Source organism: Ursus maritimus, unplaced genomic scaffold, assembly GCF_017311325.1.
Source record: "Ursus maritimus isolate PB19 unplaced genomic scaffold, ASM1731132v1 scaffold_28, whole genome shotgun sequence".
In the NCBI taxonomy this organism is placed as follows: Eukaryota; Metazoa; Chordata; class Mammalia; order Carnivora; family Ursidae; genus Ursus; species Ursus maritimus.
Genome location: NW_024425341.1, coordinates 14,652,163 through 14,668,819, shown reverse-complemented (window position 1 = coordinate 14,668,819; position 16,657 = coordinate 14,652,163). Strand labels below are relative to the sequence as shown.

Sequence of the window (16,657 nt, the reverse complement as noted above, 5' to 3'; positions counted from 1 at the left end):
ACGTGTGTGTGCACGTGTGTGTGTGAACGTGTGTACACACACACATACACACACAGAGATGCAATTCTGGATTTTTCATCTCTATTTTGATTTAAAAAAACAAGAAAAAAAACACAGCTCAAATATAACAAAATATCAGCAACTCCCTATACTGGAACTCCACAGAAAACAAAAGGTAACAAAGCTGGAGTCCAAGAATAAATATTCTCAACCGTTACTGGTATAAACCAATTCTTTTTTAGCACGAAGGAAAGTTATCAGGCTCCTGTGCCTGGAAGTTAATTCCCCGCAGAGCGCTCAGCACACCCCAGCAACCGCCCTCTCAAAGTTCAGCCGAGGAAATTAAATGAAACTTCCCAGCCATGAATCAGAAAAGGTGCCATATATTTGGCCCTGTGGAGAAATAACCCCAAGCAACAGGTTATTATCGCCACGGTCCTGTGGGGGGACAGGGGTGCAAAAGGAAGAAAGTAACTTACTGAATCCATGTGGCTAACGCCAAAGATCTCAGACGTGAACCCAGCGGGGTCATATTTTAAAGTCTGTACACTCCCCATTATATTCCTGTACCAAACGTACTGGATACCAGTAACACTTTTTCCATTTCTATTAACAAAGTATGTCTCTGAGATTTCAAACTGGACATCAGAGTGAGCAAAATCTAGCCAAATGTTGAAATACCTCTTATTATTCCAAACTTAATAAAAACAAGATTAAGGAGAGGGGGGAAAGAAGCATTACCCTGTCCTGGAGGCTTGTACTTACATTATTTAAGTAGAAAATAATTTTCATTTGATTATGTACCTATAAGGTTTCAAATTTTAAGTGTTCAGCATAACAAGATATAACCATTTTGTAACCTAACAGTCATACCTGCAATCTAAAATCATTTGAAGTTTTTCACGAAAAGGGAAATGCAGTATTTTTCCTATCTCCATTCGCGTTTTATTGATAGACCGACTCCTCTTATAGTGGAAGTAAAATGTACTAGTAAATTCCTTTGCATAGTTGCCGTTAGTATCTCCATAAAGCACTATCAAGAGTTTTTAAGCATTAAATAAAAAGTCAACTCTCAAGCATATATTCAATAGCCAGCAAGTCTTGTGGGCCATCAAAAAGTTCTACAAAAACACAAAACTACTCTGGAACAAATCTTATTAAATTTAAAGAGAGAAACAACAATCCCAGACTGAAAATGCATCTGAATTACTTTTTAAAACGTAAATACATATTTCTCTAAACAAGAAACAGCCCAAGTCCATCTGAGAAATTGTCAACTTGTGACTGCACAAATGGAGAACGTCATAACTTAGCACAAGTGGAATTAATTCTGTACAAGTATTTGCACATGGGTTTGCAGATGTTCTGAGAATGTCACTTCGTAATAAAACAAAATTAGAACTCAGAAGGACTAGGAGGCTCACACCTTCCAGCCCCAGGTCACCCTAACGCCTAAGGGCACCGGCTTTCGGAGGGACATGGGGCCACGGGTGGAGCGGCCTCGCGCTGCTCGCTGAGTCGATCACAGACAGTGAGGGGAAGAGCATGAGGGCCAGGACAGAGGAACGTCTAGCAAAGCAGTAAGTAAATTATCGTCTCCGGCTTAAAAGACCTTCTAGTAGCTGTGACTGACAGAGGAAAGAATTTCAAACTCAAATGCCGTTAGTACTCTAGACAGTTTATTCCAGGCTCCATCTGGTACAAATAATTATAAAAGTGCAATGTACCCAACATAAGGTATCAGCCCTGTCCTCAAGATGTTTACCAGTTTTAACAAAAACAGGTTGGAAGAGGTCACTAAGAGGATTATCCAGAGCATACAAGCGAAATTAGACTGCAGTTGCTAAGCATCCTGCTTTGCGACAATTCTGAGAAACGTGATCCCCGATTCAGAACCAAGAGTCTTTGGATAACCAAACACGTCACAACAGCCTTAGCTTTACCAAAATTTGGTCAAGGTAGCAGGTAGAATTTCTAACATGTGGCACAATGTTCATGATCTGGGAAGGATATTTCTAGAACCCTCAACACTACCATTTCCAAAATTGTACTTTCGGGACTTTTCTGCTGACTTCTCTGAAAACCAGAGCCAATTTTTCTCCCCACGTCTGTGCCCTACTACCTTGCAGTATTTGGCCCACAGGAAGGGCTCAATACATGGTCTGAGGCTTATCAAACTTCAGATTCTAACAGCAAGGATCCTTGTTCATGCCTTTTATTTATCATTTAACATGAAAACATAATCCTAACTATGTGCTCTGCATAAATGACTGCATTATACACAGAGTCTAGATTGGAGATCTAATAAAGCAGGCACATTTTTCTTGCAAATAGAAAAATTTACCCTTTTTAACCCATTTCTCATTTCTCCAATCCTTCTGACTCCCTCACCAACAAGTAGGAATTCCAGAACCCTGGTTTGAATTACAGTCTATTGAGTTAGGTTAGTAGAAATATGCACATATGATTCAATTCCATAATTTGTCTAAGATAAGAGGACTAGAGTATAGCAGTTTACTATATAACTAAAAACAGGCTTGCGTAGCATGAGGTGATTTAACTGGTAGTTATTCTAGGAAATGCAACTCAATTGACTGGACACAAAGGTTGGGAGAAAGGCTAAGTCCATGTTTCAGTGTCAGCTCCTATATGGCTTGTATCTATATACATATAAGGCCAGCAGAGGCTTCTATTTTTTGTATAAGACTCTATATAGGCTTCTATTTTTGTTCCAGTGAACACAGCCACAGACATTATATAAGCTCTACTCGTATTTAAACATTTAAACAAGAATATATTTTTACACATCTCCTTCCTACTCTTCTCAAGAATGCTTTCTCAAAGCCAATTTAGGACACACACGTCCTGAAATGTTTTAATCATGGAGGGTCAGCTGAATCATGGTTGAATGGCCCACGAACATCAGTGCCAATTTCATTTTCTTTACAGAGTGTAAATATAAATTGACGAGGTACAAATATTTACAAGAATTTAAAAGAGTGAAAATAAGGAATTTGATGGCTTTAAACCCCTCTTTCCATGGCATCCTACCCCTAAGCCTGATGTCTTCGCAGCCTATTTTCTTCCCAGTCTGCTCTTGCTTTTGCTGTGTGCACATGGTAGGAAGCTAGCCAGACCTGCCCTCCCACTTAGCACAACTCTTACTGAAACACGAAATCAGTACAATTTCCGGCAAAATTGACGATACCTGGAAGTAATTTCCCAGCAACTGCTTTGCCCTTTGCAGCTAGTTTGGGAAGCTCACAACCTGCCCGTGATCTTTCACTGCCCAAAGAGAATGGAGTCAACCTACTAAAAAGTAAACATGTCTCCTCAAAAGAAACTAAGCGACTTCAAACCCATTTAGTTTTACAACTTCAAAAATGAAATAAAACTTCTATGTGAGAATAATGGTAGGAGATGTGATTTTTACTTTTATTCACGCAATATGTACACAGAACATTGATAAGCATAGACACGAGCCTATTAGCAAGATGTAAATACAGTTTATCTTTAACTATTTTCTCTTCAATATCAGGCTTACTCCGCAGCCTATGGAAAACCTACCAGCTTTAATGAATGCCTAAGGTTGTTTTGGAATCAAAAATATATGTGCGAAAATGGAATTCTGAAGTACTTAAAAGCTATTTACCGAACACCTCTAGATTGAGCCTTGTTTATCACTCTATTTGTTGAGCAAACCCACTCATCCTTGATTGTGGAAACATTATACACCAGGGCAATCACAAATGGCAAAATACCTTATGGTGTATGAAAATGAAGTTTTATTGTACTTATCTACATAGTAAAGATTAGCCCCCGAATCTGTCATCCCCAAAATGGAAAAGTCTTCTTCATCTTGAGCCAAGCGAATAAGTCATGCATTATTATCATGGATAAATGCCCACTTAGAAGAGTAATACCTTCTGATTTCAAATAAAATAGCAGTCATTTCTTAAAAACAAGAACAAAAAAAACCTATCATCAGAGCAGTCTTATATAAACTTGATTCAGAAAAATAGGTCTTTAGAAGAAGTAGTTGCCAGGCGAGATCAGTTACTAGTTATAACTGATTTCCTGAAGTCAAGTATGGGAAACCCTGGTTAAAGTAGGCTTTTCTGAAAAAAATTTCAGGCTGGTGCAGTCATACCCCATCTGACCTAATCCTTTTCCTGTGACATGGGATCACTCATCCTCAGTCATTCCTCACCTCTCCGAGAGCCACAGCCACCACTGTCCAGGTCCCTGCCAGGCAAGTGGGGGAGGTCACCTCCTGGTAGGCTCACCTGCCTCCAGACAAAGTCTGGGCTCACTTTTACATGCCCTAAAACACACTCAACACACACCAGCCTTATCCTCTGGGCTCATATATGGTCTGGTGGCTTATTTGTGGGCCCTAAGAGATGCAGAACACTCTCAGCAAGGCCTTTAAAAGTCCTCGGGGTATATTTAACCTTCCATACTATGGAAAGATAACTCAAGTTTGAGAAATCAGAAGCTCCCCCTCCCCATTTCAAATAGTGTCATCTGTAAATAGTGTTGAAAATTTGGGGAAAAGTTTAAACTACATATACATCTGTCTAGACATCAAGAAAAGACTCATCAACTCAGTATGAGCTGTAATAATGATTGAACAAACAATCTGGCAAGACACTACTACTACAAATAAAAATAAATGTATAGTAAGCCTAATCATGTATTTACCTAATCATAGAACACCAGTTCTGAAACATCTTTATCCCCTGGGATTTAAAACTTTGTTCTGATTTTGAAGAATGTTGTTCCTAATGGTATATACCTAATGTGCCATTAGGCTCAACTATTTCTTATCAACAAACCCAATCCGGTTTGCAATGGTCTCTACTCCAGGACATGGAGGTTGTTGGTAATGGATTTGAAAGGAATCTTACTCAGAATTGGTGGGGAGGAGAGAGGAGATTCTTTTAAAAGTCTGCCACTGTCACCTAGTTCTTAAGCTACAATTCAAAAGTGTTAATTTTGTTTTTGAGAAAGTCAATAGACTTGGCTAAAGTATAGAACACCTCTAAGTCAAAACCACTATAAACTCATGGTATTGGTCTTTGTAAGGCCAAGACGTCATGGGGGGAAAACTGCAATATGAAAGGTAAGAGTTTATTATCAATCCATAAAAATTCTTATAAACAGAAAAATACTAATATCCCAATAGAAAAAAAATTGGTACTACATTCACAAAAAAGGGAATAAAAATGAAAAATAACTAAATTTTTTTGGTATTCATGATTTGCAATTAAAGAACTGGAAATTTAGGTATCAAGAAAGCACTATTCACTTACAAAGGTGGAAGAATTATTTTTCCTTTTAGGAATGATCCCCATATTAACAAGAATACAGTAACATAGTTACTCTCAGAGCGTTGGTGCGATCATACTTGGTAAAACATTTTTTGGAAAGCAAATGGTCCCTCTGTATCAAGAGATCTTTGAGCCAAAAACTGTATTTCAAGGAGTGCATCCTAAGGAAATAAGCCCTGTAGATAAGTTTTATAAGTGATATTTGTTGCAACAGTATGTATGTAATAGTAATTGGAAATAAAAGTTCAGCTTATAAATAATTTGTTACCTCTATATAATGTAATATTATGTAGCCACTAAAGTAACACTCTTGGAGAACTTTTTCCTCCAAGGTTTTTCCTCACAGGTTAAGCAGGGGAAAAAAAAATAATAATAAAAATCAATCAATCAAATCAGCATGCAACAGTATATCTGTATAAAATACATAACTGTAAAAAAATAAACCTATTAACAAGCACGAAGAAAACTTTGTGGTTATAGTTGGGTGGTGGAATTATTTAATTCATACTTTTTCCTTAATCTACGCATTTTTATACAGCAAGCATACATGGAACAAGGCCAACAGAGGAGGGCTATTACATGGCATGCTTTCTAAGTGCTTCCATCTAATAACTGAACTATCAAGAAAGAAATCTAGCTAGAATTTTATAACCCTATGAAATAATCCAAAATCGTAACCATGTATTACTGATACATAATTAAAAGGTGCAGATCTTCCGCAAGCACTATTTTCTCCATAATGCTGATTTTTAAAAGAGGGAAAAGTTGGCATAAATAAATAATGTATATTATTTTAAACTCATTTCCACTAATTTTTTTTAAGGATAAATATTCCTAATCATTTCTTTGTATAACTTTCCTTATGGAATACTGTATTGAAGGGGAAAAAAAACACAAAGCATCTTACACATTGCAAAGCACTATGCAAATAAGGCATCGCTGGTTCAATTTAAATTGTCCATCATTTCCTGCCCTAATTATCCCTGAAAAAGAAGCTGGTCTACCATATTGCATTTCCAAACTCTTCAGTTTCTCTTCGGGTTAACCACACACTGCTATCTGGGTGTATCTAGACTCCTTAAGGAGGTCATAGGTTCCCAGGAAGCAGTGACTCCTTTCCTTTTTATTCCCCTCCCTCCTTCAGTTTCTCTCCTCCTTCCCTCCACTCCTAACACCGGCATCCCACCCTCCACGCCAGGGCCAAAGATTTAGTGTGCTGATGATTGAAATCCCATCACCTGGCAAAACAAAAACCCTGCCATTCCCTACGTTTTGCCTAAGACTTTGATTTTATTCAAAGAAAACACGCTGGATTTCCTTTCTTAGCACACAAACTACTAGTCAAGAGTAGTTAACAGAGTAGGTGAAACTTTATGCGGGCTAAACGAATCTCTATTCTTACTCCAAAATAAATTATCAAAGTCACAAATCACTTCGTTATTTGCAAACGGTCCATCTTGACAACGAAAAGGAGAAAAAAAAATTAAGGTAATAAGTCCCATAATTACTGGAGAGTAGTAGTCAATCAGGTGTCTTTACTTAGGAGTGGATTTTTCTAGAGAGCTAGGAAAGCACAAGTAAGCCGCAGGAAGTAGTAAGGCACGGGACGAGAGGGCCTTGGGAACTGCAGCAACCTCGTTAACGCCACATTTCAGCCCTGACTGCTTATGCAGAGAATGGGCCCAAGCGAACCGCAACGCGAGAAGGCTGGGACTACTGGGCCCTGGCGGGTCAAGTATCTGGTGGGTGGCTTCCGGCTGCAAGCATTTGCCCGTCAGTCTGAGCCTACTGTAAACCCCTTCGGTCACTTTCAAGGTGACAGCTACTGCGATCCGCATCCGTCCCTGCCACACCAGCTGCGTTGACCCCACGTGAGACCGGATCTCCGCAGCCTCCGCTCCACTGGGGTCGTCTCCCCGCTTCTCCCACAACTTGGCACCCAAGCCCCTGAAATACCCGCCCCCTCCCTCAAAGCTAGTTCCGTCACCCTATGACGGTCGCGTTCACGATGTCCTCTCCACCCCCACCACCCCCACCCGAGATCTCCACCGCGGACAGGCTGGGCAGCGGGCGTCTTCTCGACTCCGCACTTACCCGCAGCTCCTCCTCCTCCTCCTCCTCCTCCCGGGAGCAGAGACGCAGAGCTGGGGAAACCGGGACCGAGAGCCCCGGCGCCCTCCCGATCCCCGGCAGAGTTTCTCCAGGCCCACCCCGGAGACCCGCGGTGCAATCAGTGCCCAGCGGGCAACGTCTGCACCTGGGGACACAGGGCTCGTCCCTCACCCCACCTCCGCACGCCGGCGGCAGCTGCAGCTGCCAGGCGGGAACCCGGAGTCCCGGGCACCCCAGTCTCCCCGCCTCTCCAGCCGCTGGGGGTGGAGCAAGGGCGGGGAGTTCTGGAAACTTGTAAATAGAAAAGCTCTGCCGCCTCTGCCCCCCTCGCCCGCTGCCACCCCCTCCAGGCTGCCCCAGCCTGCACCTCGCTGCTGGAGACAAAGGACAGGCGGCCTTCGGGGGCGGGGGGGGGCTGCGCCCCGAGAAACTTGAAAGACGCGCGTGACTGTACCTCTGAACGCAGGCCCAGGAGACTCCCGCCGCGCTCCGCTGGGCTCCGCTCCGCTCTACTCGGCAGGTTGGCGGGTTCGGCGAGGCAGTTCGCTCCCTCCTCTGGCGCTCCAAGTTCCGGGTCCCGAAGCCCCGCACGCTCCTGGGCTAAATGCAGACGCGCCCCACGCCCCCGGCGTCAGCCCGGAACTGAGTTGCACCTGTTGCCACGTGCAACGGGGCGCCCCGCGGCTGCTGCCGGCGCACCTGGCTGAACTGCGCGTCCCTAGACCACGCAGGTCCCCGAGGGCGATTGGAGTTCTGCCTACTCCGGCTCTTGCCCCCTGTGTTATCCCTGCGAGCTCTCCGGCTTCCAGCTAGCCGCGGGGCATTGCAGCGAGGGCGGGCCAGGAGTGGGGGTAGGGAGTGGGGAGGTTGCAGAATTATCAGGGCGGAGGTTTGCTAGGAACCAGCACTGATTGTAAGTGTCCGACTCCTGGTCTGTTTTATCTTCGTACTACTAAGAAGTTTATTAGCAAACACCTATTAAAGGTTAAAGAAATGAGCTCCAGCTGTTAGCTCTTGGAATAAGTGGAAAGAATACAACACCAGGGAGATCAACGAGGCCCGACCCACTTTTCTCTAAACACGAATGAAGTCCTTCTTCTTTGCTAAACTGAACGAATTTCACCCATAGCTGTCTCTTAGGCTCATAAAATATTTTCTTCTATAGACGTATTTTTAATTCAACGCTTCTCTGAAGATGCTTTTCCACTTACGAGAGATGTAAGATTATTGAGCCATTAAGTGTCAGACAACCTGGGCCCAAATTAAAAAAAAAAAAAGATAATCAACAGGTTTGGATTTGCTAAAAGCTTTTTGAAGAGAGGCTTTTTCAGAGAATTAATCTGAGGATATTGTATTTGACTAAGTTTTCTATGCTAGCAACATTAGATCCACTAATAGATGTATTGCTGTTTACAGTTGCAAAGCCCTTTCACATACAATGTCCCAGTATTTCCTCAACAAGACCCAGAGTAAATAGGTCAGATTATTATCTCCATATTTCAGCTGAAGAAATGGAAACTCAGAAAGGTCAAGGGACTTACTCAGGGTCACACAGCTAGTGAGAGGTAGTGCAAACCCATCCGACCTAACTCATGATCTAGTCTTTTTATTGTATTGCGTGCCAACTTGCTTTTGAAGTACCTGTTGCAAAGACAGACATGTAACTAACATATCTGTGACTTTAAAAGGCATATGATTATTTTTAAAGAGACACAGCACTAAACACCATTGAACGATTCTCCCTTATGCACAAACACCAAAACAAAACAAAACAAAAAATAAAAATAAAAAAAAACAAATGCACTGATATAGTTATACTGCAAGTCAAGAGGCAAATATGCTAATTAGCAACATGCCTCTTCCTAAACAGAATAGCCCTAGTGTTAAACATATCATTTAATCTTTGTAACCCTCATGTGACCCAGATGATTCGGTCCAACCCCCTACAGTTCTATTGTGTGGCTTAGTTTTAGCTATAAATATGGAACCTGTTTTACTTCATTTTTCTAAGTGATAGATCGAAGCAAAGGGAAAAAAAAAAAAAAACAACACCTCTCCTAAGTAATTAGAAGCAACTTTCGTGGTCATTGGGGAATCTGAAACTTAGCTTCTAATTGCATGCACATAAAAACAGAAGTTACCTTCTAGGGACATCATCAGGGACTTTGTCAAGGCAAATATGCTTGAAATGGGGCCTGCTGACTTTTCTTTCCATCTTGGTTCTGGGCATGTTGCCATGTTCTTGATCTCTGAACTCCAATGTTAACCTGCTACAGACTCCAGGAACAGTATTAAGGGTCAGATAATACTCCACATAACTTAGGGGTCCTTTGTCCTTTAAAAAAAAAAAAAAATTAGCATAATTTTTTTCTACACTAGAAAAATGAAAATTAAAACTACATTGAGAAAACACTTTTTCATTTATCAGAACCACAAAGATGAGAAAGTTTGATAACCACTGTATGTTCACAAAGTGTGGAGAAACAGTCACAGTGCAGATGTGCATGTAAATCAGAATGATTCCATTGAGGGCAATTCATACTACCCAACAAGATTATAAATGCACACGTCCTTTGAGCCAATAAGTCTACACATAAGAATTCATCTTACAACACACAGGAAACGGTAGATGTGTATAAGCTTATCCATTTCAGCATTGTTTATAATAACAAAAGTTGAAAAAATATAGATGTTTATTAATAAAGGACTGGTAAGTTATGAAACAGCCATAAATAACATCCTATGAAGGCTTAAGAAAATAATGAAGAGGGGCACCTGGGTGGCTCAGTTGGTTAAGCGTCTGCCTTTGGCTCAGGTCATGATCCCTGGGTCCTGGGATCGAGACCCACATCAGGCTCCCTGCTCATAGGGGAGTCTGCTTCTCTCTCCCTCTGTCCCTCCCCCTGGTTGTGCTCTCTCTTTCTCTCTTGCTTTTCTCAAATAAATAGATAAAATCTTAAAAAAAAAAAGAAAAAAACAAACTAAAAGAAAATTTTCATTTAAACAATGTGTTACGTGGCAATGTTAAGTACTGCTCTGTGTTCTAGTAATTAAAAAACTAAAAAAAAGTGAAAGCTCTTTGTACTCTTCTGAAATGATCTCCAAGATACAGTATGTGCACAATTTTTTAAAAATGAAAAACAATTATCTAATAGTATGCTATATTTTCTATTAAAAGGGGATAATTATACACTTGTATGTAAATACATATATATATATATATATATATATATAAGTTTGTATAAGCATAAAATATCTCTGAAAAGACATATCAGAAACTGCTAAGATTGGTGGCATCTTGGGAAGGAAGCTGGACAGCTGGAGGGCAGGCTTTGAAGAGAAGCTTTTCACTAGACATAATTTTGTATTTTTTGAATTTTGAACAATGTAAATAACAGTACCCATTCCAATATTTTAAAATGTTTCACTACTTGAAGTTTTGCCATCAAGAATGACTAAAATTCTCTCCCTACTAATTTCACTTACGGATCGAATAAATTGTCAAATTTCTCATACATTAATGGGGAAAAAAGAAAAATGCTTAATTGACGCTTTCAAACTATTTCTTCTCTAGTTTAAAAAGAAAGTATTCAGCACATAAAATTCTAACATGCTGTGATTATGGTGAAAATAATGACTTAGCAAATGCCTTAGAATTTTATTGACATTGACATCTCCCTGGGGTAGAGCTTTCAGCTAATTTTCCCAAAGTTGCATTCAATCAGAAACGAAGAAAAGAGTTCCAGGCTTAATTCCCAAAGGGGAAACTGCAGTACATTGGTTTAAATAGTGAGGAAGTAATTCCATGGCAATTCCATGGCATCGTTTTATTTTATTCCCAAACTTGATCCCTTTTTAAAAATTTCTTACTTATTTATATTTCCTTATACCAGCACTTCATTGAATGAGGGATTTGAATAACTCCAAAAGACAGGCACAGTAAATTTAAAAAAATAAATATTTAGAAGTATATACTAGGATCCAAGGGAAAACATACAGGTGAGAGTAAACATACCATTGAGTAACCAAATTAAACCACTGAGCTTCCTGGTAGCCAAGTACCCCAACCAGTTATGTAACTGCTATTTCCAAAAGGGCCTGATAGTTCTTGAAGGGAAGCAAAGCTCTTCTTAGCACTAATTTCAAAGAGAAAAATTTTTCATCCATGTTTCAGATCAAGACATCTGGAATGGAAAACAACAATATATTGTACATAATACTGTAAGAAAGTTCATGTGCTTATTTTTCATAGTGGCTTTGAATAAAAACCAAAGTATTATCATAAAATTCAATTCAGAAATATATACCCAGTCAGGGACCAAGCCAATATCAATCAAGCCTTATAATAGCACAATGGATCAAGGATTGACTGTAAATAGACATTTGTATATATAGCAGTTTTTTCATATATGCTTTTGAAAGTCAGATATGCTCATGGTAAAATTCTAACATGTCCACAAATCCTTTGGCTCAGAGTGAGACACAGTTGTTTTTATACAACATTCCAGAAGTTTTCTCGTCAGCCAACCATTTGATAGGTGCTGAAGAACTGTAGAAGTGAGGAAGACCCACAATGCTGGAATTTTGTGATATGTTGATGACTCCGTTTCTTATTTCTGTTGAAGAAAGCATACATTGCAAATAGCCACATGACATGACAAGATGGTAGGACATGCATGGTCAAATACATGTACTAACTCCCTGTAGCAATGATTGCAAGAAAACAGCATGAGAGCAGCCAATGATCTTGATTTATTCACAAATAACTCCTGGGTTTCTAATTATCCATCCTTCTTCCCAGTGGACTTGAAGACTTGAGTAGACTTTCCCATCAATATTCCAGAAGGGTAACTATCAGATTTGTAAATCAAGTATCTCAAGAAAGAAGTTTCCTGTTGCAAGTTCAGAGCCGTAGCAATAATAGGGAAGTACAGTTTCCTCTTATGAGAGTGACCTGAGAGCATCTGAGAAACTCGCTCATCCTCCCAAACTGTGGCAGGCATCTGCAGCAGACCTTCTATTCCATTTATAGACTCTGTAGAAGGAACCATTCTTATAGCATGATGCCAAAATTATCTTAGCTCACACACAAACAACTTGTTCTGCAATTCTACTTTTGACCTTTTCATATCAGGAAGAAATTAAGAAAAATATAACACCACCAGTTTGTTATGCAACCACTTTGCAAATGTTTACTTTGAGTGCTTAAAATGTCATGACTAAAGAAACTACTGGTGTGCGTAATCTACTCTTGACAATGAATCATAACTGTGTCACACTTGGAATCGGTTAATCTTTGCTCCAATCAGATGGAGTCTTCCCTTAAAAAAGGGGATGTATTTTCAATTTCAAATTATTTATTGCTTCATGACAAATATAATAACGAGTCTGTGGCTTTGAAGTCTCATACCTTTGAGACTATCACAGTCTACTTAGACTTTTTGACTTTGCTTTTAATTTATGCCTCTGGCCTTGTTCTCTTGCCCTTAGGGAGCTGAGGGAAGCCTTCCATTTTGCCTCCATCCCCCTTGGGCCCTGCTGACTGATCAGCGATCCTCTAAAAAGAGTGCAAAGAGTGCATATCCATGAAGCCTAATGGGTTCAATGTTGATGTGTTGTGACTGGTATCCAGCATCCAGGCCTGACCTACTGATGGACTCTTCATGCATTCTTTCTGCAACTTTTGGTCTTGATTCATAGCTCCTGATCCATACTTGACACTGAGATCTTCCCCCTTGCAAATGGTATGCAGTCAAATGGGCTTAGTCCTCTAGATTCTAACAAATGCTTGCAAATCATGACTTAGGTAGGAACAACAGCAATTAGCCTTCATGTTGTTACACAAGCATTCCTCAGAGTATAATCACTCTTCTAAACATAGGCTGGCAATTCAGAAAAGAGCCAATGAAAATATTATCATCATTATTTTCTCCAAACAGTGAGTAGGGCTAAACTATGTTAGCCTAAAACTCATCGCAGTGTGCCAACATTGTTAAGTCAGTGCCTGATTACTTACCAGAAAGTAAGACAATCTTATCTTTGGGTATCTAGAACACTGAGAAGTCAGGTTGCTGATCCAGGACAGTAATTGAACACCACCAAAGATTTATCTATATTGGTTAAGTATACTTCTGATCTCTTTTTGAGTACCTACAATATTCTGGTTAATCCCCACTAATTTACAATTTGACTATCTGCTCTAGAAACCCACAGCTAAATGTTATTTGTTGTTTAACTCAGGAAAAATAATGTATTGTCTACAAATCTTAAAAAGGAATGTACATCTACTACAAACAACAAAAAAATACCATTATCAATCCAACATTGAGGACACAGATTAGAGTTAGAAGATTTAGTTTTGACACCTAGATATATTTTAATTGACCTGACTTGTCTGGGTCTCTGTTTCTCTTTTATAAAATTAGTTCTTTAGATCTCATGGGGATGTTGTAAGGATAAAATATGGACTTATTATCCGTGTGTTTATGATTTGTGTATGAGCTCATGTTTGGAATTTCTGATCAGACTCATTTCCCTTCCCATTGACCTATGAACTTGAGGCTATGGACAGACTTGCATTCCCAAGACATCATTCCCTCCAGGATACCAAGGCCTGTCATCCCTCCTCATTTCAACCTTCAGTTCATGCCTAAACTGTTCAAGTGAGTAGATCAGTGGCTTCTAAACCATTCTGCTTATAATTCCGTATCTATAAAAAAAAAAATAATGATTTCATTAGAGTTTGCAAAAGAATGGTATTAATAATTCAGTCATTTTGTCATCACCTATTAGCTGGAATATTTCTTTTTTTTTTTTAAGATTTTATTTATTTATTTGAGAGAGAGAGCATGAGCAGGGGGAGAGGGTCAGAGAGAGAAGCAGGCTCCACCTGAGCAGGGAGCCCAACATGGGGCTCGATCCCAGGACCCTGGGATCATGACCTGAACTGAAGGCAGATGCTTAACCAACTGAGCCACCCTGGCACTTCTAGCTGGAATATTTCTATAACAAGAAACATACCTTCCTGTACTATATAATTACCCAGTGGAATACTTCATATAGGAAAGATAGGAAAAATACTCAGTTCTTTCCCTGCGTTTACCAGTTTTAATAGAATAATGAGTTGTTTCCCTGGAATCCTGCAGAGGTAACTAAATGGGTCGCTGTTTTTGTTTCAGCTATGAACTCACGTATTTCAATCCATTATAGTTAATAAATTTTCTCATCTTTGGGCTTTGAGAACCTCTTTAAGTTGGCTCCTAAGGCCTTGTCATATAATATTAGTCACCTTTAAGAACTTCCTTACTATCTGAGATGACAATATTTTCCAGGATTCTCATGTATACTTCCTGACCCAGACTTGGAGTTAGCCATTTCTCTAAGAATCTGGTTTCTTTCAGTGGTAAAAGGTATTCCTAGACCACAATCTGGGTATTAAAGAAGTTCACTGATACTAGGTTAGTCACTATTTCTAGGACAGAGGTGGGCAATATTCTCTATCTGTATCTGTTACCTACTGTCTATATCTTTACCTAGACTATTTGTAATCTTTCCACACCGAGAATCTTGGTTTCCAAGGACAAAAGAGGTGACAGAATTAGAATATTATGCAACTATTAATTTGCTTAATCACACAGGATGCACACACAAGACTCCAGAACATAACACCATTAATAGCAGCGCTAATAAGATCACTGAAAACAACTAATTTTTTTTTTGTATTTGCTACTCCTATTATCTTTCCGTGCTGTTAATAGTTGTATTTTATCTACATTGTCAAGTGCATTGCCATTACAGATTGTACTCTCACACATCCTTATTTAGTCCAGCTATACTATCATACACACACCTACCTACATATCCATACCTATGTGTATTTGTGTGTTTAATGTTTATCCCTAATTCATATGTCTATATGTCTCAATGTTATGGCTATCTAAGGCTTGTTCTAACGTCAATTTTTCAGCAAGTCCTCATGTGAACCCTATCCCTGAGTTTGGGCACGGCAATAGCATTTTGCATGTAGTCTTTATCCTTGAAAATCCTCAATTCATATTTTATTTCTTTGAGTATCTTAAATGTGTCAGTCCATTCTGTTCCATCTAAATCATTGCTGTCAAAAAGTTTGATAACAAATCTGATTTTTTTCCTTTATAAGTGGATTTTTTTGTCTGGATGTCCACAATATATTTTCCCTTTAAAATCTCGTTTAACTATAATATATATTGATATTGCTAGTGCTGGGTCAATTTTTATAAATGTTTAGTGTAACTCTTCAATAGTTTCAAAGTTTCCTTTTTTTTTTTTCCATTTCAGGAACGTGTCCTTGATTATGGGGTTTTTTTGTATGTTTTTTGTTTGGTTTGGTTTGGTTTGGGGGTTTTTTTGGTTTGTTTGGTTTTTGGTTTTTTTTGGTAGTTATTCTGTTTCCTACTTTGGTTTTCTTTTTTAGGTACTCCCATTAAACATATGTTATATCTTTTTTCCTGTCTCTGAATTTGTCTCTCGCTCTCAAATAAAATGTTTAGACAGGTTAGCAGAAACCCCCTGTGGATGCTAAAAGGGAACCATGGAGAAAGAAAAGCAAAAAAGCAGAAGGCAACCAGCTTTTATCTGAGGACTATTATGCGTATACAGATATTTTGCCAGTAGTTTCCATACTTATTTCATTTGACTCAATCTAATGATCACCACAACCTCTTGATGGTGTACCATGCATTATGTAGGCATTTTACACTTTACATATGTTAATTTTTCATACTCATAACAACCCTATTAAGTAGAGGGTATTTTTAAGTTTTTATTTAAATTCTAGTTAGTTAACACGCTATGTAATATTAGTTTCAGGTGTACAAAATTGTGATTCAACACTTTCATACAGCACTCTATGCTCATCACAAGTACACTCCCCATCACCTATTTCACTCATCCCCCTGCCCACCTGCCCTCTAGTAACCATCAGTTTGTTCTCTGTAGTTAAGAGTCTATTTCCTGGTTTGCCTCTCTCTCTCTCTCCCTCTTTTTATCCCCCTTTGCTCATTTGTTTTGTTTCTGAAATTCCACATATGAGTGAAATTATATGGTATTTGTCTTTCTCTGATGGACTTATTTCACTTAGCATTATACTCTAGCTCTATCCATGTCTAGCAAATGACAAGATTCCATTCTTTTTTATGGCTGAGTAATATTCCATTATATATATATATATATAT

The 16,657-nt window shown here is 39.2% G+C and overlaps 1 protein-coding gene across 1 annotated transcript in view; it reads right to left on the bottom strand.

Annotated features, from left to right (window-relative positions):
* The window catches only part of MTUS1 (microtubule associated scaffold protein 1), a 187,995-nt gene extending 177,815 nt beyond the window's left edge, over nt 1-10,180 (bottom strand). Inside the window, exon 1 of the mRNA XM_040643308.1 lies at nt 7,900-10,180. The gene's annotated coding sequence lies outside the window, so the exon portion shown is untranslated. The remainder of the gene's footprint in view (nt 1-7,899) is intronic.
* Nucleotides 10,181-16,657: the final 6,477 nt, after the last annotated feature.